Consider the following 23,530-nt stretch of genomic DNA (forward strand, 5'->3'; position numbering starts at 1 on the left):
GAAGTAATACATAAGTGACCCCTTTAAAAGGAGAGGATCCTGAGTCAGCTGAGGTATTGGGTGGAAGACAGCATCGGGTAAGGACCTCTTCTGGTTCATGGAGGACTGTTGGAATGCTAAGACCCTGGTGGGACCTCTAACTGCTTCCCTTTGAATTGTCTCATGGGTAAATCAGGATGACTCTCTCTCTCTCTCCCTTGGCGTTTCTGGAGGCTGTACCCTCAGGGAAGCCTCTCTTGCCTCTCTAATTGTAAAAGGCCTTGTAGCTAGAGTAGTTAGTTAGTTATTCTTGTTGGCTCCCAGAGGAGCATAGGGCCGCAACCATCCCACGTCAACGGACTCTGTTCTCGGCAACTTCCACCAGCTGGGCCCATGTCATTCTGATGGCCTTTGTTTTGTTTTCAGCAGTTCTTCGCCAGGTCTGTTTTGGCCTTCCGACTTTCCTCCTCCCTGGTGGGTTCCAGCTCAGTGCTTGTCTGGCAACGTTGTCTTCCGGTTTTCGTAGTGTATGTCCTATCCATCTCCACTTTCGTTTCTTTATGTCCTGACTGATGGGATACTGAATTGTACTTTCCCAGAGTCTGGTATTAGAAAATTGGAATTGCTTCTTCAGAGAGTTGTGCAAGTTTGGATTGCACATCCTGCTGCTTGTGAGAAAGGAAACAGATGTCATGGACTCTGTTGGAGAGCAATCTTCCAGATTAGGCGATTGTTGGTTTTGTTGGTTTTATGAGGTTGCCGTTTCTGTAGCAAGTGAGATTTTTTACTGGGTGAGGTTGCTAGCCCCGCGCCCAACCCTCCTCCTTTTTCAGCCAGGCTTGGGACCATCCTTGGCGGAGTTCTTGTGGCTAGAAGCCTTGTTTAATTAACCTCTGTGACCCTCTGCTGGACCTCTAAATTATTACCTTGTCCAGGCCTCTGGTCTTGGCCAGAGTTTCTCTCTCTCAATTTCCCTACCTTCAACCTTCCGAATTGTAAATAAACTTCCATAAAAGTCAATTTTGACTTGAGATTATTCTTAATTGAGGATTGATAATAGTTCAATCCTCTGGCAACCATCTTTTAATATATTGAACCCATAAAACCCCCCTTTCACCCTTACAGCATGTAGATATCATGAATTCTTTGGATTCAATTATTTTCTCTAAGTGAATGATTCTTGGATTGATTTATCTAGGTCCAGCCTCTTTTCTGACATCTAGTATCATATCTACAAATGCCTATTAGATATTAGGACCTAGATATTGTTAAAACATCTACAACTCAACATTCCCACAATGGAACTAGTGAATGTGAAAGAAAGAAATATACCTGGACTTAATAATTTGGCAGGCTCGCTGCCATTCTCAAGTTTCAGGAATAGGTAAAATTGTGATGAAATTGACTGATACATTAGGTAAATATATTCTCTCATTTTGGCTTTTTCCCCCCCAATGACTAGTCCTCCCACCTCCACATTCAGCAACCTCCCCATTAGGAGGAAAATAACTTGCTCAAAGATCTCTAGTACCTAGTATATTACATAACATATAGTATGTGCTTAGTAAATATTTGTTGATTGCTTAAGTAATTATTTATTTCAAAATACTTTTATATCCTAGAGTCATTAATTTTTTATTCTTATTATATAAAATTACAAGTAAAATTAATAAAAAAATAAAATATTACTGTTTTCCTTTTCATGAGTTAGAGCAAAAAGCTAAAAACCAATATGAGCAATGATTACATTTTCCTGCATTCTTTATTTTTGTTCACTTTATTTGTATTTCAGTTCCTTTTTTGAAAATGCCAAGGAAATAGATTCTGATTTTTCTAAACTTACTTTACATAAAAGAGAAAGAGAGAATGAAAGCGAGAAATGAAGAGAAAGCTAAGAAACAAAGAAAACAAAATAACAGAAGCAAAGAAACAAAAAAAGGAAGGAAAAATAAATAAAAGGAAAGGATGAGAGAAGGGAAGACAACGCAACTTTTTTTTTGGTTGTTTTAAAAATTCCCCTTAAGTTAGAGCGTTCATTATGTAGTGTATAAAATCTTGTAACCATGTTTTCATGGGTGCAGTCTGGCAGTTGCCCACTTAGAACTCAATACCTCAAGGTCATGAGACCTTGGCAGGTGCCAGGATGGCAGTTTGGAGTGAAGGTATAAAAGAAGGGTCCCAGACCCCTGACTTCACTTCTTGTTCTGTGCTGCACTCTTGGAGAGGGAGGAGGAACGTGGGACTGGGCCCCGAGGTGATTTGGGTTTAGATTTCCTTAGGCAGGCAGGCACAACTACCATTGCTAGCCAAATACCAACAGCTCTTTCATAAACCCAACAACCTTTAAAAGAAACAAGAGTCTATCTCTATCCTCAAGACATCACCATCTGGCCCAGGGCTTCATAGCCCTGGGTTAGCAACCAAGGGTATCAGAGTTAAGTCTGCCCCCAAGGCACTCTTTCCTTCTGCACCATAAGAAAATCTTCAGTATTTTTTAGAGTAGTTAATTGAAGTTAATCATCTCAGGATTTTAGCTTACCTTATCCACTTACCAATCACTTTTTCCTAATTCAATTCATCATCAACGAACTCATTTGACCTATAAGCTTAAAGATATTGAAGTCATTGCCTTACCTTAACCAAAGACCAAGTAAACATCACTTTTCTGAACATTCTATAAGCTACAGCTGACAAACTCCATTAAGCCATTGAGTCCAGGAGTGCCAATTACCTCCCTGCTTGACCCCTCCTATTGTCCAGTAGGATTACTTCCATTTCTCAGGGCTGGCCCATAGAATCCTGAGCTTAAAGGGGCTTGGCTTTGCTAGTTTGAAAGTTTCAGCCATCTCTCAGTCAGTTTGGGTCCAGGATCCCTGGTGCATATACCACTTTCCACTCCAGCCTGGAGCCTTGGGGGGCTAGCCTAATTCCATCTTCTATACTTCACCTGCATGGCAGCCATCCCCCTTCATTACAATTAGTACTGCATGTGATTCCATTGTACCATGTTTCTGTGAGCCTTGCTATGTACACCAAGGTACCTAACCCCCAAATTTTATGTCTAGTCCAGTGATACAATTTTCCATTAATAAATTCCACTATTTCATGAAGTAAAATGTGTTGTATAATAGTCATATACCAACTACCCCTCATAGATTATGTTAGAAAGACCATACTTTGCAAGAGACTTGAGCTCATTATTTTTTTTTAAAGTGAGTGAAGTGTGTCATTTAAAATCACTTGGGATACTTGGAACTACCTTTCCTGTGATCCCTAATGGGTTTCCTGTTTTGAATGACGCATTCAAGGTGAGGGACTGTTTGAAATTAGGGGGAAGTGACTTGGAACTTCCTCTTTAGTTACCTGAGCTCAAGGAGAGAGGAAGGTAAATGGTTGAGGTGAGGTTGGAATAGGTTTTTCTTACAGGCTCGTGGTCATTTCATCTCTATCAGCATGGCTTTTATTAAAATACTATTCTTCCTTTTGATCTCGGCCCTCATCATTTTTAATCATAACAGAAGATGTTGTACCCAAATTTTAATACCTAACCCAGGTTTATGGCCGGAGGAAGAATCACACTGACAATGCAATATGCAAGAAGAGGCTCATTCTTTACTAGCAATAATAGCTAGGGTCAATAGGCAGAGAGGCCTGCCTGAACAACCCCTTGGAATTCTCAGCTAAGAGTTTATATAGAAATGTTTGGGGAAGGGGGTTGGTACATACATAATTATCAAGGTAGTGTCAGGGACAGGTGGTCAGGAAGCATCTGGGGAGGTGGGGTTTCAGGGTCAGGGGTCTGGAAGCATTTGGCAAATATACATTAAATAGGCAAATATTGTAAAGCAGGTAAACATAGACAAACATTCCTCAAGAAGGTTAATATTCATCAGATAAGATAGCTTCAGTTTTAGGTTTATGATAGGGGGAGATAAGGAAGACTGTGCTGGGAAACCTTGGGGGCTGGGGGTAGCTTGTCCAGGCCAGAAATAGTTCAGTAGACTGCCAGACTGATTTTTAAATCCAACAAAGAGAGATGGGACTTGGTTTGGCCCTAACAAATCATTGTAATTATTAATGATATAGTGAGTTACTGTTGATTTTACATTTTCCATTTTATCAAATATCTTTAGCTTTTTATAATTTGTCTATGCTTACACAAGAAATGTGAAATCCTAGTTATATTCAACTTGCAGCAAATACTTGAACTACATATGACAATTTAGAAGATTTATACAGTCCTTAATAAAAAATAATAATCCTGAAATGAGGACATATGGCAGTTTATTAGGGTTGTATTTTGAAAACTGGGTATAAGCTAGAATGAAATATAAAAATAATTACAAACTCAGGGAAAGCTTTTCTTCATATTTGTTTCCCTAAAAAGCATGGTCTCTAGGCCTCCCATGCTAGGTAAGATTTCCATATATCCCATTTCCTTTTTGCTCTGACAAAACTGTATACAAATTTTTCTCTAATATAAATAAAAGTCAAAATTTCTTAGATAATTTAAAAATTATTGCATAAGTGAAGCTGCATTTATTTATTTTAATCTTTAATTTTGACTGTTTTTGCCTAAAAGTTGTTTAATTCAGGACAATTTTCCAGTAGTATATGGAGAACAAGACACACACACACACACACACACACACACACACACACACTCTACTAACATTTCTATGTCATGAAGAATATTAATTTTTATTGTATAGCATTGAGGAAATTTAGATATAGATTTTTTCATGAAAGACCCTAATCCTTAGGATCTTAATCATAAGTCATTGCATGTTTTTGATATGCATTTCCTACCTCCATGTCTTCACAAAATATGGTGCTTCCTTTGGAAGAAAAACAAGTTTTGTGAAAGCCTAGTGAAGTGAAAACAACTATGTTATTTCAAAGTATCTTGTTCAATCCTAAAAGAGAATTCAGGTTTGAATACTAAGTGGATAAAATCATGAAAGTATCTGGGAAAGTTGTAAACTAAAATAACACAACTGCACAAAGATATCTTTGCCTTTGAAAAAAAAGCTTCCACATCATAAAGGAACAATGGGAATCCATTTTCTGAAGGAAATGTATGGCTCTGTCAAACCTGAAACAGTTGAAATATTATGCTCTTTCTTTTTTATTTGGGCAGCACCCTAAGCTACCTAGATTTAACTGATCTCTTGACAACTTGCTGAACTATCAGGACTTACATGATCCTGTTGGCAACAACTAGCTGATTTCTGTCATAGGCACCCAGAGAACACTGAGCACAGAGGGGGATTCTGTCAGTCTGTCTTGAATAAGCAAGTTCCTGCCTAAATCCTTACTTTTCCAAAAGCTATTGCAAGTTTCATTAACTTTTTATCAACCCAGTTCCAAGTATGTGCCCAACATAATTGATGTCAGGGAACTTTTTGCAATTATAAAACATGACTACTTCCTTGGACTAGGAACATATGACTCATTTTCCTTCCCACTCCCCTTTTATACTGCTAGCATTATAGATCCTCACAAAAGTCATAGACAGATGCCTCATGTAGTGTGAGATGATTTGGGATTATGTTTTCTTTTATACATGTGGCTTTTCTGATTGTCTGCATTTCTGCCCCTCATATAGCACATTCCAAACTGACAACCTACTGACTAAAATGCAAAAAAAAAAAATAGGCACAATCTCTCTCACTAGGTTAGTGTCCAAGCTGGAAAATATTTCCTTCTAGAAAATATACCACACTTGGAGAGGAAGAACAATCCAGAAATGTTTTAATTTTCCAGAAATTTTCAAATAATCCACTCAATATCATGGAAAATTCCCTTAATGCATGAATTGAACATTTTCCTCAGCTTTGGTAATAAAAATTCCCCTACTAAAGACCTGCTCCTAGATTCATCTTGTCCTTGGGGTGTCCTGAGGCTAATGTCATGAGAGGAGATATAATCTTTGAGAGAGAGAACATAGAATAAGAAAAGATCAAAAGACCATAGAATGAACCTCAGGGCTTAGATGTATTTAAAAAGAGAAATAATAAGGTAAGACAATAGTACCATCACCATCCCCACCAAAAAAAAAGAAAGAAAAAAAGGAGGAGTAGTTGTCTGACCTAGAGTATAAAAAATAAGAACACTATACATTATTCTCACTACTACTTGCAGACATCTGTGGCACTATCATTCCCTCACCTCTCCTACTCAGAATTTCAAATCATCTGGTTATACCATTCAGGTTAGATGCTTATTACTATGACTTTTGATCCAAATAAAGTAATCAAGAAAACCTTATTGGAAAAAACAGTATGAAAGAAGCATCATTAGTTTTCAAGAAGCTATCAAGTTTGGAGAACAAAGCAAAACATTACTCTTTATAATTTTTCAATGGTCTTTTTTATTTAAGTTTTTTTTTATTTTTTAGAAAAATTTTCCATGGTTACATGATTCATGTTTTTACTTTCCTCCTCACCCCCCCTTCTTACCCCCCATAGTTGATGCACATTTCCACTAGTTTTAACATGTGTCATCTACCAAGACCTATTTCCATATTATTGATAGTTGCATTGGTATGGTCATTTCAAGTCTGCATCCCCAATCATGTCCACATCAACCCATGTGTTCAAGCAGTTGTTTTTCTTCTGTGTTTCCACTCCTGTAGTTCTTCCTCTGAATGTGGATAGTGTTCTTTTTCATAAAAAAAAAATCCCATAGAATTGTCCTGGGTCGTTGCATTGTTGCTAGTAGGGAAGTCCATTACATTTGATTTTACCACAGTGTATCAGTCTTTGTGTACAATGTTCTTTTTGCTCTGCTCCTTTCACTCTGCATCAGTTCCTGGAGGTCATTCAAGTTCACATGGAATTCCTCCAGTTTATTATTCCTTTGAGCACAGTAGTATTCCATCACCAGCATATACCATAATTTGTTGAGCCATTTCCCAATTGAAGGGCACACCCTCATTTTCCAATTGTTTGCTACCACAAAAGGTGCAGCTATAAATATTTTTGTACAAGTCTTTTTCCCTATTATTTCTTTGGGGTACAAATGTATTTGTTGACACTACTGTTTATTGTTAACATTAGATTGAAGGCCAATTTTAATCCTTATGGAAATAGAGCTTTCCTAAATATTCCTTTACTTCCAGAATTACACATACACACACACACACACACACACACACACACACACACACACACACACACACACATACAAAGTATTGTCTAGGAAAACAAATGGAACACATTTCAGGTTTTGTTGCTATTTGTGCTATGTGACTTTGCACAAATAATTTCCCATTTATTTTTCTATCTTCAAAATCACTTGTTAGGTAAGTTTACCTGTTTGGTCACTTTAAGTTCTTATTTTTATTATAATTGAATAATAATGCCATATCTCAGTCACAGGGTTGTTCTAAAGATGAAATAACATATTTGAAATTAAGCAAATTAGATCATCCCTCCAAGATTCAGTTTCCTTATTTGAAAAATGAGGGTTTGAGACTAGACAAATTAATACTTCAGAGTTACCAAAGTATTCTAGATTATTTCATTTAATTCATGTAACAACTCACTGAGATGAATGCCATTATTTCCATTTTAAAGATGGGGAAAGTGAGACTCAGAAGTTGTGACTTTCCTAGGCTCACACAGTAAGTATCAGAGCTAGATTTAATCTAAGGATTTTGTAACTTCAGGACCCAATGATGCTGCTTCCAAGAAAATATACAAGTCACTCTTACTATACCTTTAAGTCAGCAATTATTAGATAAGTTAATAAAGTTTTCATTTTTCCAGCTGGGTATATGGATCTCAAGGGAGTAGGTAAGTGTGTTTTATGATACTTTAGAGTTGTTAGGTACAGCATTTCAAAGAACATGTACACAGATTCTAACTTGATTCAACTACAAGGTTTATATGCTATTCCAAAAACTGATTTAGTAGATATATTTGTAATAAAAGAATATTAGATATTTTTCTCCTACTTCTTTGCCATAGGAGGCTTCCATTTTGACTTGGTTTGTATAAATAACTCTTTACATGTGAATAGCCAGAGTAGAGTAGCAAACCAGTTCTGATTGGCTGAAAAATGTTAGTAATTTGTCATTCTTATTGTTATTCATATTGATGTGGGCTAGGTAAAACAAGACATAGTCAGTGGTGAATACATCAATAATGAGTATGTCAGACAAGGATAAACAGCAGGTTAGACAAGGAAAAACAGCAGATATAGTAACAATCCATGTTATGTATAGCATTTTAAGGTTTGAGAGACATTTACTAAATTTTTTTTCATTTTATCCTCATAACAAACCTGAGAATTAGAGTATTATTTTCCTCATTCTACAGGTGAGGATAATCTCAGATAATTTCTTCAGATGAAGAAACTGAGGCAGAGTTGGAGTGACTTGACTACTGGAACATAATTATTAGGTATCCGAGGTTGGATTTGACCTCAGGTCTTCCTGTTAAGTTTTTTCTAATATTCTACCTAGGTTCCTCTAGATTTTCTTTTGAATCAGGGGCTTACCTTATGGATATTCTTTAGTCATTATAACCATTTCTATCCCAGTGGGATTTTATTTTCTTTGCATAGGGGTAATATTTAAACAGTTTCCATTAGGTATCATTTGTTAAAATAAATAGAACTGACCTCCAGGTTAAAATGGCTGCAGAGTAGTTGCAGAACGTTTACCCTCCCCACCACCAACCTGTACTCTACCTCAAAAGAACAAAAAGGCCAAGTTCAGATAAGCAAAGGAACTCCACAATATGGCTCAGCATCAAAGGTACTTAGGATTTGGGCATTTCCCTGCTATAAGGGGGTAAATTAGCTCCCACCAAACAGTGAGCTGATCAAACCTTCCAGCACCTCACTTATGGGACAGGATTCTTAGTTAGCGCCCTAGAATTAAGGCAGTGGGGAACAACCTCTAAATTCTAAATGTTATTTCTAACTCAAAAATTGTATTCGCTATTATAGTAATTAGAAGAACTGTACATAGGGAAAGGTTGGGTACTAAATGGTCTAAGATGATAAACAAAAAAAAAAGAAAAAAGAAAGAAATGGGGAGGGGGAATAGAAGATGGAACCAAGAGAATATTAAAGGAATAAGAAAAATAGGATAATATATACAACACAAAGAGGCATATGGGAAGGGGAGAGGAAGAATACTATTATAAGAAAGAGAGGAAGAGAGTGTTAAGAGGTAATACTTAAAACTTTCTCTCAGAGGAATAAATTCTAAGAGGGAAGAGTAGCTAGATGCTTTGGGATAACAAATTCTATCTTACATTACAGGTAAAATTAGAATTAAAAAAACAAGGGGGGAGTGGGATAGGGAGTAGATAAACGGAGGGAAAAAGAGGGGGGAGGCAATCTAACTGGCCCAGAAATAAAAAAGAAGAGAACAAAAAGAGGGGGGGCAGAAAGGGAAGTAAAATAAGGGTGGGAATTAGGGGGACTGATTAAAAGCAAAACACTGCTTTAAAAGGAAATAGGAAAAGAAGAAAAGACAGAATTAGGAGAGGACTTCAAAATGTTGGGGAATACACAGATGACAAACATAACTCTGAATGTGAATGGGATTAACTCTCCCATGAAACAGAAGCAAATAACAGAGTGGAACAGAAACCAAAAGCCTACCATATGTTGTCTACAAGATACACACATAAGGCAGCTAGACTCACACAGGGTGAAGGTGAAAGGATGGAGCAAAAGCTATTGGGCTCCAACTGAGGAAAAGAAGTCAGTAGTTGCAATCTTGATAACTGATAAAGCCAAAGTAAAAACATATCTCATCAAAAGAGATAGGGAAGGTAATTACATCCTGATAAAAGGCAGTATAGACAATGAGGAAATAATAGTACTCAACATGTATGCACCAAATGGTACAGCATCCAGATTTATAAAGGAGAAACTGGCAGAGCTCAAGGAAGAAATAGATAGTAAAACAATACTAGTAGGAGACCTGAACTTTTCCCTATCAGATCTATATAAATCAAACAAAAAAAAATAAATAAGAAAGAGGTAAGAGAGGGGAATGAAATCCTAGAGAAATTGGAGTTAATAGATATGTAGGAAAAATAAATAGGGACAAAAAGAAATAAACTTTCTTTTCAGCAGTACATGGTGCATTTTCAAAGATTGACCATGCACTAGGACATAGAAATATGACAAACAAATGCAAAAGAGCAGAAATAATAAATGCAACCTTTTCAGATCATAATACAAAAAAATAATAATGTGCAAGGCACATGGAAAGGCAAATCAAAATCTAATTTGAAATTGAAAAATATGATTCTCCAAAATCAGTTAATTAAAGAACAAATCAAAGAAACAATGAATAATTTCATTGAAGAGAATGACAATTATGAGATATCCTACCAAGACCAGTGCAATACAGCCAAAGCAGTACTTAGGGGGAAATTTATATCTTTAAGTACATATATTAACAGATTAGGTATGGCAGAGGTCAATGCAAATCAAAAAACTAGAAAGGGAACAAATTAAAAATTCTCAGATGAAAACTAAATTAGAGATTATAAAAATTAAAGGAGAAATTAATAAAATTGAAAGTAAAAGAACTATTGAATTATAAATAAGACCAGAAGCTGGGACTCAGAAAAAAAACAAATAAAATTGACAAAGTACTGGTCAATCTAATTTAAAAAAAGGGAAGAAGAAAACCAAATTAATAGTATCAAGTATGAAAAGGGAGACCTCACCTCTAATGACGAGGAAAGTAATCACAAACATCATATGCAATGGGCACAAATTAGAAACATTCCCAATAAAATCAGGAGTGAAACAAGGGTGCTTATTATCACCTCTATTATTTAACATTGTACTAGATACAATAGCAATTACAATTAGGGAAGAAAAAGAAATTGAAGGTATTAAAACAGGCAGTGAGGAAACCAGGCTATCACTGTGTAAGGAGGAAAAAGGGGTTTTATGGGTTCAATATATTCAAAGGTAGTCACCAGGGGAAATTTCCCCAATTAAGGAATAATCTCAAGTCAAAATTGACTTTTATGGGAGTTTATTTATTTACAATTAGGAAAGTTGAAAGTAGGGAGATTGAGAGAGAGAAACCCTGGCCGGGACAAGAGGACCGGACCAGTTAAGAATTTAGAGGCCCAGCAGAGGGGCACAGAGGTTAAATAAACAAGGCTTCTAGCTACAAGGCCTCCAACAATAAGAGAGGCCTCCTTAAGGCTAGAGCCTCCAGAAATGCCAAGGGAAGAGAAAGAGAGTCAGCCTAACTTACCCACGTGACAATTCAAAGGGAAGCAGTCAGAGGTCCCACCAGAGTCTCAGTATTCCAACACTCCTCCATGAACCAGAAGAGGTCCTCACCTGATGCTGTCTTCCACCCAATACCTCAGCTGACTCAGGATCCTCTCCTTTTAAAGGGGTCACTTATGTATTACTTCCTTGCTCCTCCCTCCTAATTCACATGTCCAATCACAATAGACACTTTCTCATAGAAAGCGTAGGGGGAGGTGCCTCAATTTTGATTGGTTACTCACTCTAGCACAGGTGGGTTAGGACCTCCTAGAATTGGAAGGTGCTCTCACCTTTGTGTAGACTTAATTTAATTATCACATCTGTTTGCAGATGATAAGATGGTCTATGTAAAAAATCCTAGAGAATCAACTCAAAAACTAGTGGAAATAATTAACAACTTTAGTCAAGTTGCAGGCTACAAAATAAATGCACATAAATCATCAGTATTTCTACATATTTCCAACACAACTCAGGAGCAAAAGTTAGAAAGGGAAATACCATTCAAAATCACCCTCGAAAATATACTTAGGAATCTATATACCAAAAGAAACACAAGAATTATATGAACACATCTACGAAACACTTTCCAAACAATTAAAACTAGATCTAAACAATTGGAAAAATATTGATTGCTCATGGGTTGAATGAGATAACATAATAAAAATGACCCTTCTATTCAAATTATTTTACTTATTTAGTGCCATACTTATCAAACTACCAAAAAACTTTATTACTGAATTGGAAAAAATTATAACAAAGTTCATTTGCAAGAAAAAAGAACCAGAATATTAAGGGAAATAATGAAAAAAAAACAGGAAGGAAGGTGGCCTAGTAGTACCAGATCTTAAAATGTACTATAAAGCAGTGGTCATCAAAACAATGGTACTGGCTAAGAGACAGAAGGTAGCATCAGTGGAATAGACTTGGGGTAAATGACATTAGTAAGACAATCTATGATAAACCCAAAGAGCCCAGCTTCTGGATCAAAAATGCACTATTTGACAAAAACTGCTGGGAAAATGGAAAACAATATGGGAGAGATTAGGTTTAGATCAACATCTCACACCCTACACCAAGATGAATTCAGAATGTGTGAATGACTTGAATATAAAGAAGAAAACTATAATTAAATTAGGAGAACACAAAATAGTATACTTGTCAGATCTTTGGGAAAGGAAAGATTTTAAAACCAAGCAAGAGTTAGAAAAAATTACAAAATGTAATATAAATAATTTTGATTACCTTAAATTAAAAAGGTGTTGTACAAACAAAACTAATGCAAACAAAATTAGAAGGGAAACAAAAATTTGAGAAAAAAATCTTTATAACAAAAAATCTAACAAAGGTCTAATTACTCAAATTTTAAATAGTTAAATCAATTGTACAAAAAATCAAACCATTAACCAATTCATAAATTGTCAAGGAACATGAATAGGCAATTTTCAGATAAAGAAATCAAAACTATCAATAAGCACATGAGAAAGTGTTCTAAATCTCCTAAATTAGAGAAATGCAAATCAAAACAACTCTCAGGTACCACCTCATACCTAGCAGATCAGATAAAAGGACAACAAAGGAAAATGTTGAATGTTGCAGGTGGAGGTGGTAAAATTGGGACATTAATGCATTGCTGGTGGAATTGTGGATTGATCCAACCATTCTGCATGGCAATTTGGAACTATGCCCAAAGGGCTTTAAAAGCCTATCTGCCTTTCGATTCAGCTATAGCACTGCTTGGTTTATACCCCAAAGAGATAATAAGGAAAAAGATTTGCACAAAAATATTTATAGCCTTACTCTTTGTGGTGGCAAAAATTGTAAAATGATAATATCCTTTTAATTGGGGAATGGCTGATCAAATTGTGGTATCTTCTGGTGATGGAATATTATTTTGCTCAAAGGAATAATGAACTGGAGGAATTCCACATGAACTGGAATGACCTCCAGGAATTGATGCAGAGTGAAAGGAGTAGATGCAAGAGAACCTTTTACACAGAGACTGATACACTGTGGTACATTTGAACATAACAGACTTCTCTACTAGCAGCAATGAAAGGATCCAAAGCAATGCTGAGGGACTTATGAGAAGGAAAACTAGCCACATTTGAAGGAAGAACTGTGGCAATAGAAACACAGAGGAAACTGCTTGAACTCATGGGGTGATGGGGATATTATTGGGGATGTAAATGCTAAACTATAACTATCAATTATATGCAATTAGGTCTTGATCAATGATACATGTAAAACCCATAGGAATTATGCATCAGCAGGTGAATGAACAATTCTTATAAGTAAAGTGAAGATGATACTTGGTAATGAACAGTGAAATTTTCCTTCTCATAAATCAAGAGAGGTAGCATAGTATAATGGAAAGAAAGTGACCTTTGGAGTCATGGGAACATTGTTTCATAACTTTCCTCTGATCTCTATTGCATTCATTACACTGAAAAAAAAACATGCAACCACTAAGTTCCTGACAGTTCTCTAAGACTATAAGTTGGATGGCAGGTGTTTATGTGAACAGATAAAAAGATTTTGTTCATCAGGAGTTCCTTATTCCAATGATATTAATGTTTAGATTTTTTTTAATGACATAAGAACCAAAAATAAGAATTATTTATACATACATAAATCTATTCTCATCCAACTACAAGAAAACCAAGGATACCAAGAAATCTGGAAATGGACAAAATTTAATCAGTCAAGTATGGAATTGCTTACATATTTAATAAAATAATTTAAATTTTGGAACACTGAGAAAAATAACCTCTATTCAACAGCAAAATGAGCCTTACTAACTTTCAATGTTCAAAGTAAAATGAAAAGGACAGAAAGATTAAGGAGGTACACAATGTTTAAAACTTTGTAGAATTATTTTCACTTCATTCACTAGCTTCCCAGGCTATATATTGTTTGAACTTGCATTTTACAGATCTTATATAGATGAAGGATTTATTAGCCCAATGAAATATAAAGTTACTGATATATAAATGTCACCAAGGAATATTGAGTCAATCAATTTGAAGCTCATTTGGGAATTTTATAATGTTTTAATGATACATTGGTGCTCTGTTATCACCTGTATGTGTAAATTCAAAATTCTCCAACATTCTTCATTAGTCCTGGAAACATTTTGCAGGTTGGGAAAAAGTAGGGGCCTAATACCTTGTGGATATGAAAGGGTACAATTTATTAAGGCATCCTGACTTTATTATCATTAATTGACAAGCAAAATCATTAGTACAAAGCAGTCATCATTTTATAGAGATATAACTGAGCCTCGATGTTATGCCTACATATCACTACTATGAACATAGTTCATCCAGTAACTTCACAAGAGATTATTTGGGCCACATTATCTCATAGGCCAGATATTAAGAGCTAGTGACCCTGTCTATTTATATGTAATTTCATACCTATAAACAAATAAGTATTTAATCTGTTTTAGAGCTTTATAAAATACTTCCCCAAGATTCATATATTCAGAACTGAGAGTTCATCTCTTCCAGGTTTTTTCATGTTATAGATGAAGACATTGGGACCTAGGAAATTTAAGTGACTTGGTCAGGGTACTATACCTGTACTATGTACCTATACTATAGGTAGTGAGTAGTAGAACAAGGATACAAATACAAATTGCATGCCTCCCAATCCAAAACTCTTTCCACTCCACCATTCTGCCTCTTAGATCAGACCTTTATTATCAGGAAATTATTTGTCTGATCCAACTAAATATATTCTTATGTCCAGCACACAAAAAAACATTTGACATGTATATTATTATAACTTATACTTAATACCACTTGTATCTTTTTATATTCTAATTAGCTTGAAAACTTCCTTCTGCCTTCTTTATTTTATTCCCAATTAGTGATTATCTTCATGGACTCAGAAATATAACCAAACTTTGATATCCTTGCTTACCATACTCTCAAAGATAACATTTCTTTTAATATACCAACATATAGGTAAAGTGCCCCAACAAGATTATCAGTCATTTGTCTTTTGGTTGTTCTGCTCCTGAGATGAAACTTTTTTTAATAAAATTCACTACTTTAATGAGTCCAAGTCTACAAGCATAGAAAATTATGAACTCAGGCCAATGAAGAAGCAATTAAATTTAAAGACCAAGCAACTACCAACCAGTTTCAAGAAATCGAAGTCATCTAAGAAGTGCCAAGACCTAGATTTAGGTTAATGATATTGAGAATAGAAGAAAAAGTAAATGGGGATGGATTTTGGAAACAATGTTGAACTTTGAGTTCACTTGGGTAAAATTATATCCTTTTTGGTGTCTCATTATCTTAACTATGCAAAGATTCTATGATTCCATAATTGCAATGACAGACTCCTAAACCTAAATATTCTCAAAGAATATGATTATAATATCAATAGAAAGCATTTACATGTCTCTATGAGGTTTTTAAATACTGTAATCACTGACTTTTAGTATTTTATAATTGCTAGCTTTTATCTAATTCCTTAAGATTTGCAAAATCTTACACAGCTTTTTTTTCATTTGATCTTCACAACAATCATGAGGTGGGTTTTTTAATCATTCTATTTTACAGAAGAAACTGATACTGAGAGATTAAGTGACTTGCTTGAATCTCATAGCTAATGTGTATCTAAAATATCATACCAAATCATCATTTTGATGAACTTATTATGTTGATAGACCAAGATAATGCCATAGGTGGAGTATATCTTGGTTTCAGAAAAAAATATCTACCATATCATAAAGGAAGTTCTCATTAAACTGCAAATTACTCACTTTATAAATATTAGTTCTTATTCTACTCCTACTAAGACCACAGACATACTCTTGATGTTTTGCAATAAAATATATGGTGGACATGGAGTCAAATAAACACGAGCCAAGTCCTAACTTGTTTGTTAATAGCTGTGTGATGTTTGGCAAGTCAGCCCCTGAATTCTAGTTTCTCCTTTTTTGTAAAATTGGGACAAAAATGCATGCCCTACCTAATTCTCACAGTTGTTGTGAGGATACAAAATGAGTAAAGTGCATGTTAAACTGCTTCATTAGTTACAAAATGGTGTATAAATCTAAGCTATTATTGCTGATGCATCTTCAAAGATGCAATGCATAACATAGGGCAGTATATCTCAAGCAGTAATAATGGCATAAACAAAGGGGTTTGAGTCATGGAGACAAATTAAAACAATTAGTTCATTCAAGGAGACATAAATTACTAGGCTCAAATGAGGATGAAAAGTGAGATTGGAACTAGATTAGCTTGGGTGCCTGATTGGGCACCATGGAACACTTTTTAACAAGGAAGTGATACTATGAATCCATTGTGATTAGAATTTGAATCAGTTCAGTAAGAAATATTTGAGGACTGGTCTGAATCCAAGTTTTGCTATTTACTCCCTATGTGGTTGTATACCAGTCACTTAACCTCAGTGGGTTCATATTTTTAAACTATACTGACAGGGTGATCTCCACTAAGATTCCCTCTTGCTGATAATCTATAATATTTCTTTTTTTTCTTTTCTTTTTTTTTAAACCCTTAACTTCTGTGTATTGGCTACTAGGTGGAAGAGTGGTAAGGGTGGGCAAAGGGGGTCAAGTGACTTGCCCAGGGTCACACAGCTGGGAAGTGGCTGAGGCCGGGTTTGAACCCAGGACCTCCTGTCTCTAGGCCTGACTCTCAATCCACTGAGCTACCCAGCTGCCCCTTAATCTATAATGTCTTGGTTAATCTGAAGATATATATAGAGAGAGAGCATATGCATATATATGTGTATGTATGTGAGACTTGTTATCTCCCTGCTGCACTGGCAGATCTTTGAGAAAAGAAACCATCTTGATTACTTCTTTGTTTTCTTTTATTTGTGTTGCCCAAGCCTTGGAGCCTGAAATGTGTTCGTTAGTGTAATGTGTGTTAAGAAAAGGAAAAGTAAATTGCTTAAACCTCTTTCTTTCCTCAAGGTAAAAAAGAAAGAAGATCTAAATTGAAATGTGAGTTAAAGAACTGTCTTTAGTCAAAAGATATCATTAACTGATCTTCAAGGAAACATTTTTTGTTTTTTGTTTTTAAATGTGAATGAAAAGTTTACCTGCCACAATGACTGCTTGGACAACATATGTGATCTCTGAGCAGAGATTTTGTCTGGCAGGTTCCTGCCTTAATAGAAGTCTTTAATCTTTTAGCACATAAATAATATCTGTAATTCAGCAGAGATTTAATTTTTAAGAATAGACTCTGGACAAGCTTTGAATTGCTGTTTGCTATTGCTTTCAATCTCTCAGTGTGTTGAGAAGGTATACATACATACTACGTCTCTGGACCCTGGCCCTAAACCTCACACAGCAAATTGATGGAGTCAAGAAAACCAATAAATAATGCAGTAAAAAAGGAAAGGAGATCACGTCAAAATGAATAGCATGAATGAATGAGAGTAAAGGGAAGTGAAGGGAAGAAGCATTTATGTAACACTTATTATGTGACTTGCATTACATTTGTTATACATGTTTTGCAAATATTATCTAATTTCATCTTTGGACCTCTGTGAATGAGGCCCTTTCATTATCCTTATTATACAATTGAAACATGTAGAGGTAAAGTGACTTCCATAGTGTCACACATAAAGTAAATGACTAAGACTGTCTTTGAACTCAGATCTTCCTGAATCAAGGCACAGAGTTCTATCCACTGTAGTATTGCCTGAATAAATAGATGAATGGATAGATGAAATTCCATGTATTATCTCTCCCATGCCCCTGTATAGTGTTTGCTTTGTATTTAACAAATGGATTTTATATTTTGAAGTCTGGACAGATCTCTTAGTCTGAATATTTCTTTCTATGATACAGAGAGTATACAAGAGTCACTATGACTTTATATTTGAAAAATCTATGGCCATCATAAATTTCTCCCATCTTAGCATTTCTGGCCCTTAGACAACAAACACACATGATTGTATCATTTCCACTCAGTTCCAAATTTTATAATTTGTGTTCTATTTACATGGCCTTACAGAGGAGGTTAGTTTCATTGTAGAATCAAATATTAATGTAAAGTATTAGTAAAGACCAGTTTTGGTTAAATCAAATTGTCAAATCAAATTATAAGCATTAATTCATATCTAATTTGGGGTTAATTATTTTCCATTTTGGAAATAAATATGTCTTTCCATGCAACATAAGTATATTTCAATGAAATATGAATGGAGCTTCATTATGGAAGATTCTATTGAATGATCAAACATTGTAATCTTATGTCTACTTCTAAAGCATTATGATGAGCCTCCACTTAAGTGATGGCTTCTTAAATTTTACTAAAATGGAGCACAAAGTATTTGTCATTCACACACTTGGCAATTTGAACATATTTGCCAGAAAGAATCATAAGAATAAGGAGAACAGTGATGAAAATTTCAATAATATTATCAACTGGTGACTAATTGACATGTTACTGACTTGGTTTCCCAAAATTATGGTGAGAAAGAATAAACTCTGGTAGCTCCTACTAACAAGATAAAAAAATTGGGTATCACTAAAGTGATAAACTTTAGGTAAACTATCTAAAGATAAGCCTAGCTATATTTAGGGAGGCTCACTTGGTTGGCTGGAAAGTGGAATTTTTTCACCTTAGATGTTGATGAATAATTTCCATGAACACCAATTAATGAACCAATGGTTCCCTCGCAAATGCTAAATCCAGAGGTAACAACTATCTGCCCCACCCTATCCCTCCTATTGGCATGCCTTCTGTAATATAGTTTAACTTTTAAGAAGACAGAAAGCATATTACTAAAGTCAACAGGATTAATAGGTTTTATCTATAAATTTGCTTGGAGGTTATTTGTAAGAACATTCTTATATCTTGTTTTGTTTTGGCACAGGGTGCAATTTTTACTTAGGTCAAGTGTGTTCAATCATGTCCAGCTGTAGTTACTTATCCTACTGTTTTTCTTTTTTAATTTTTAAAAAAAAACCCTTACCTTCCATCTTGGAATCAATACTGTGTATTCGTTCCAAGGAGAAGAGTAGTAAAGGCTAGGCAATGGGGGTCAAGTGACTTGCCCAGGGTCACACAGCTGGGAAATGTCTGAGATCAGATTTGAACCTAGGACCAAATGAAAAGATGATATTTTAAATTCTTAAAAAATTATCACTATGAGAATAAAAGTATACACAGCAGTAAGGTGTGGAAGTAAGATGATTAAGATGATATGATATCTTAAAAAAACAAGGAGTGAAAATGAAGATTCCACTGAGAGAAAAGAGAAGGAGAGCTAGGATGGGATGAATTATCTCACCTAATAAGGCATGAAAAAATATTACAGTGGAGGGGAGGATAAGGGTGGTGACTTAAAATATTTAAACTATAATATCATTTCAATTGGATGAGAGATAGATTAATGACCATACTTAATTAGTAGAGAATGCTACCTTATCATTTAAATAAGTAGGAGGAGAATAAGAGAGGTTGGGGGAGGATAAAAGAATGAAGTGAGAAGTAGGACATGATGATTAAAAACAAAACAATTGTGAGGAAGAACAGAGTAAAAAGAGAATGAACATGATCAGAAGGGAAAAAAATAAGATGTAGAGATTATACTATTTGTAATGATAACTGTTAATATGAATGAGATGAATTCATTCATAAAATGGAAGCAGAGAGCAAAGTAGATTAAAAACACACCCAGAGTAAAGGTAAGGTGATGAAGCAGAATCTGTCATACATCATCTAAAAAAAATTAAAAAAGCAAGAGTAGCAATCATGATCTCAGAAAAAGCCAAAGAATTGTTAGAATCTGATGGATACAGATCAAAGAATACTATCTTTCACATCAGTGTATTTACTGTTTTATTTGGGCATTTTAGTTTTGTTTGAGTGGGCTCTTATAACAATGATCAATATGGAAGTGTTTTGCATATATTCCTTATCATCTCTGGGGGGGGAAGTGGGGAAGGAAAGGAGAAAGCAAGATGGTTTGGATGTTACAATTTTGGGAAAATATGTTGAAAATTTTTATTACATGTAATTGGGAAAATAATATATGTTTAATATTTAAAAATTCCCATTTTTCTGCTTTCCTGCTAATCTTAATTGCATATGTATTGTTTGTGCATAAATTTTATAATTTAATGTAATAAAAATCTTCTATTTTAAATCCTGTAATAGTCTCTACCCCACTTTGTGCATAAATTCTTCTCTTTTCTGTAGGTCTGACATAAACTATTCCATGTTCCTCTAATTTGCTCACGATATCCCTCTTTATGTCTAAATTATGTACACAATTTGACCTTGGTGTACAGTGTGAGATTTTTGTCTATAGCTATAGTTACACAAAATATAACACTTAATTAAGCCATACCTGAGCACTTGTCTAGACTCCATAGCAGCTTCTGTGAGTGGGTAAAAGAGTATCAACAATCCAGTGAAGTTTGAGTATGATGTTCAACTTACAGGGACTTCTCACAGAAAATAACTTGGCAGAACAGGAAACAGAAGCTACCATAGCTGGTCCTTTCTTATAATCAGTTGTCCTTCTGGCAGGAATCTCTACATGTTGGATTTTGTGGTATCTTACTTATGATAAAGAAGAATTGAATAAAACTAAAAAAGGCCATTGTTACAAGACTTTACTCCAATTCTTATGTCCTTTACATTCTTTCTTAATGTGTTTTCTTCTCTTCTCCATGAATTATATATTATTCCTTTTTTCCTGAGAATAAAATATCACTAGTCCAATTATTATTTATTTTGTTTGCAGATTGAAAGGAAGAGTAGAATTAGAGTTAGGTAATGATAGATATATAATACCTATACATATATATATATATATATATATATATATATAACTTATCTATGTAAACACATAGTAGATATCTGACTTTCTACTAGTCAAATCAAAAAAGCATTTATTAAGCACTTATGTCAAATACTATGCTAAGCTCTGAAGAGAATAGAAGAGAATATTTAGATGACAGGACTGTCTCCTCCATTAAGTTGTGAGTACCTTGAGAGGAAGTGCTGTTAGGCCTTTCTTTGCTAACCTAATGCTTAATAAAGTGCCTACTATATTATAGGTACTAAATGAATGCTCACTGATTGACTAAGAGGACTAAACATTCATAGAGACAAAGATTTTCATAAGCAGATATATTTAGTCCAGCTTTGTCATTTTATAGATGAGGAAACAGAGTCTGAGATAAAATGAATGACCTAAGTTTATATCACTAACAGTTGATGCATTATTCCTATTTACCAGTTCAGTGAAGTTAATGTGACCATTAATTAGACAGTGATGTGGTTATCATTTTTATTTAGGGCAAAAATATATACAGGCAAAAAAGTCTTTAGTTAAAGAAATTAATAAGCAATCATACAAAAGATCTATTTATATGTGCCTATATATGTATCTACATATGCCAAGATTTTGCTTTAAGATTCCAATTGGGAGACAACGGGATCTAGTGGAAAGAATGAAGAATTTGGAAAAAAAAAACAAATTGACTCAAATCCTTTCACTTACTACCTCTGTGACTTTGGCCAAAATAGTTAATCTATCTGAGTCTCAGTTTCCTCAGAAGTATAAATGGTAAAAGAATACCTGCATGGTCTACCTCACAATGTTGTCAAAAAAGCAATAGATGAAATTTAAAGATTTTCATAAATGTAAGCTTTTACAATGATGTGTGACAGAGGATCATTTTTAGGAGCTGGGTGGGTATGGAAGGGAAACTTTAACATGGGGAACCTTTACATATATATATATATATATATATATATATATATATATATATATATATATATCTGTTTTTTCTTTAAATATTTTGGTTTTCTTATCCCCTTGAAATAATCCTACATAACTTTCTCAATTTGAATGTGCAAAATGTTATTCTAATTGTTGATTTTATTTCTAAATAAGGTCACTAAAGTTCTAAAAATAAATATATCTAACCTGAATCTATCCACACTATGCATTTTCCTCAATTTTATATCCTTCATGGAACTTACGTGCCTCATTTATAGGACTATGGTAATTGGCAAAATAAACATGTTCATAAAAAGACTGCATAATTCTGAATCTATGGGGAGATACATGGCAGATAACTTTTACAAAAGCTCAGCAAATATCCTTATTCCTTTAGCCATCTATATAAAACATTGCTAGTTTTATGTGCCTGAAGAATGGGGGGAAATCCACAAAACTTTTCAATTAGAACTTGTATGCATTTCCAGTTGGATGCAAGTGCATCCAATTTATTTAGTTAATACTTTATGGTTCAAATATTGGACTTGTTTTTACTTTAAGAATTTTTTAGATTGGTGCTTTTATTTATATGCCAAATTAAAAAAAATTCTTTTGGAATGTCAGAGAATATTAAAGTATTTCTTCCAAAGATAATTGGATTTTAAATTCATTCAAGCATTACTAGTTGAAATTCAATATTATTTTAAAAGTAGGTAATCCAAAATAGAAGTTTCAAACACCAAGATTAAGAAAGATTGACAGATCTTTGGCAAAGCCATATTATCAACTCTGGGCTACAAGAGGTGATAATCCTATATAGAGAAAGGTAAAAAGATACTCTCTTTGAACCAGCCACTGAAGCATTCTACAACTACCTTTTCAGAGTAGTTATGAAGGAGAAAGAAGTCTGGGAGAATAAGGCTGTTTTTAAAGCACTAAAAATTTTATCCTAATATATGAAGAATATCATATCTTCTTAGGCAGTATCCTAAAGAAATCACACTTGAGTTTAGGAGATATGTATTCCGTCTATTTATATTTCCAATATTATCATGCTGTCTGCAAATAACAGGTAATTAATAAATTAATGTTGATTACTGTCTTAGCTACATTTACCTCAATAACCAGTCTGGATTCACTTTTCCTCATTAGATAAGTGATTGAGAGTTGACAAAATTGATTGGGAAACCCAATTTCAGCACAAGAAATATTATTTAATAGGAAACTTTAGCATTTTCCCTTTGCAATATATCTGATATACATGAGGAAGTAGAATACCATAATAATATTTATATATCAACAGCTGATGTAGAAGATAAAATAGGAAATAAACATCTAAAAAGTATTTGACAAAACAAGCCAACATTTATTGTGTCATTAAGCAATAAATTTCAATAAGAAGGTTTCAAATCAAACAGTCAAAGGCATCCTGGAAAATGCCATTTTTTAATAAAGAAATGAGACAAAGGCCTTTAGATTATACATACATGTATAATGGGCAGCTTGATGACACAATGGATAAAGTACTGGCCCTGGAGCCAGAGAGACT

At 34.5% G+C, this 23,530-nt stretch overlaps 1 pseudogene; it reads left to right on the top strand.

Moving 5' to 3' along the window:
• Positions 1-2,042: 2,042 nt before the first annotated feature.
• LOC123247499 overlaps positions 2,043-23,530 on the top strand; it is a 52,871-nt pseudogene continuing 31,383 nt past the window's right edge.

Source organism: Gracilinanus agilis, chromosome 1 (assembly GCF_016433145.1).
Source record: "Gracilinanus agilis isolate LMUSP501 chromosome 1, AgileGrace, whole genome shotgun sequence".
Classification (NCBI taxonomy): Eukaryota; Metazoa; Chordata; class Mammalia; order Didelphimorphia; family Didelphidae; genus Gracilinanus; species Gracilinanus agilis.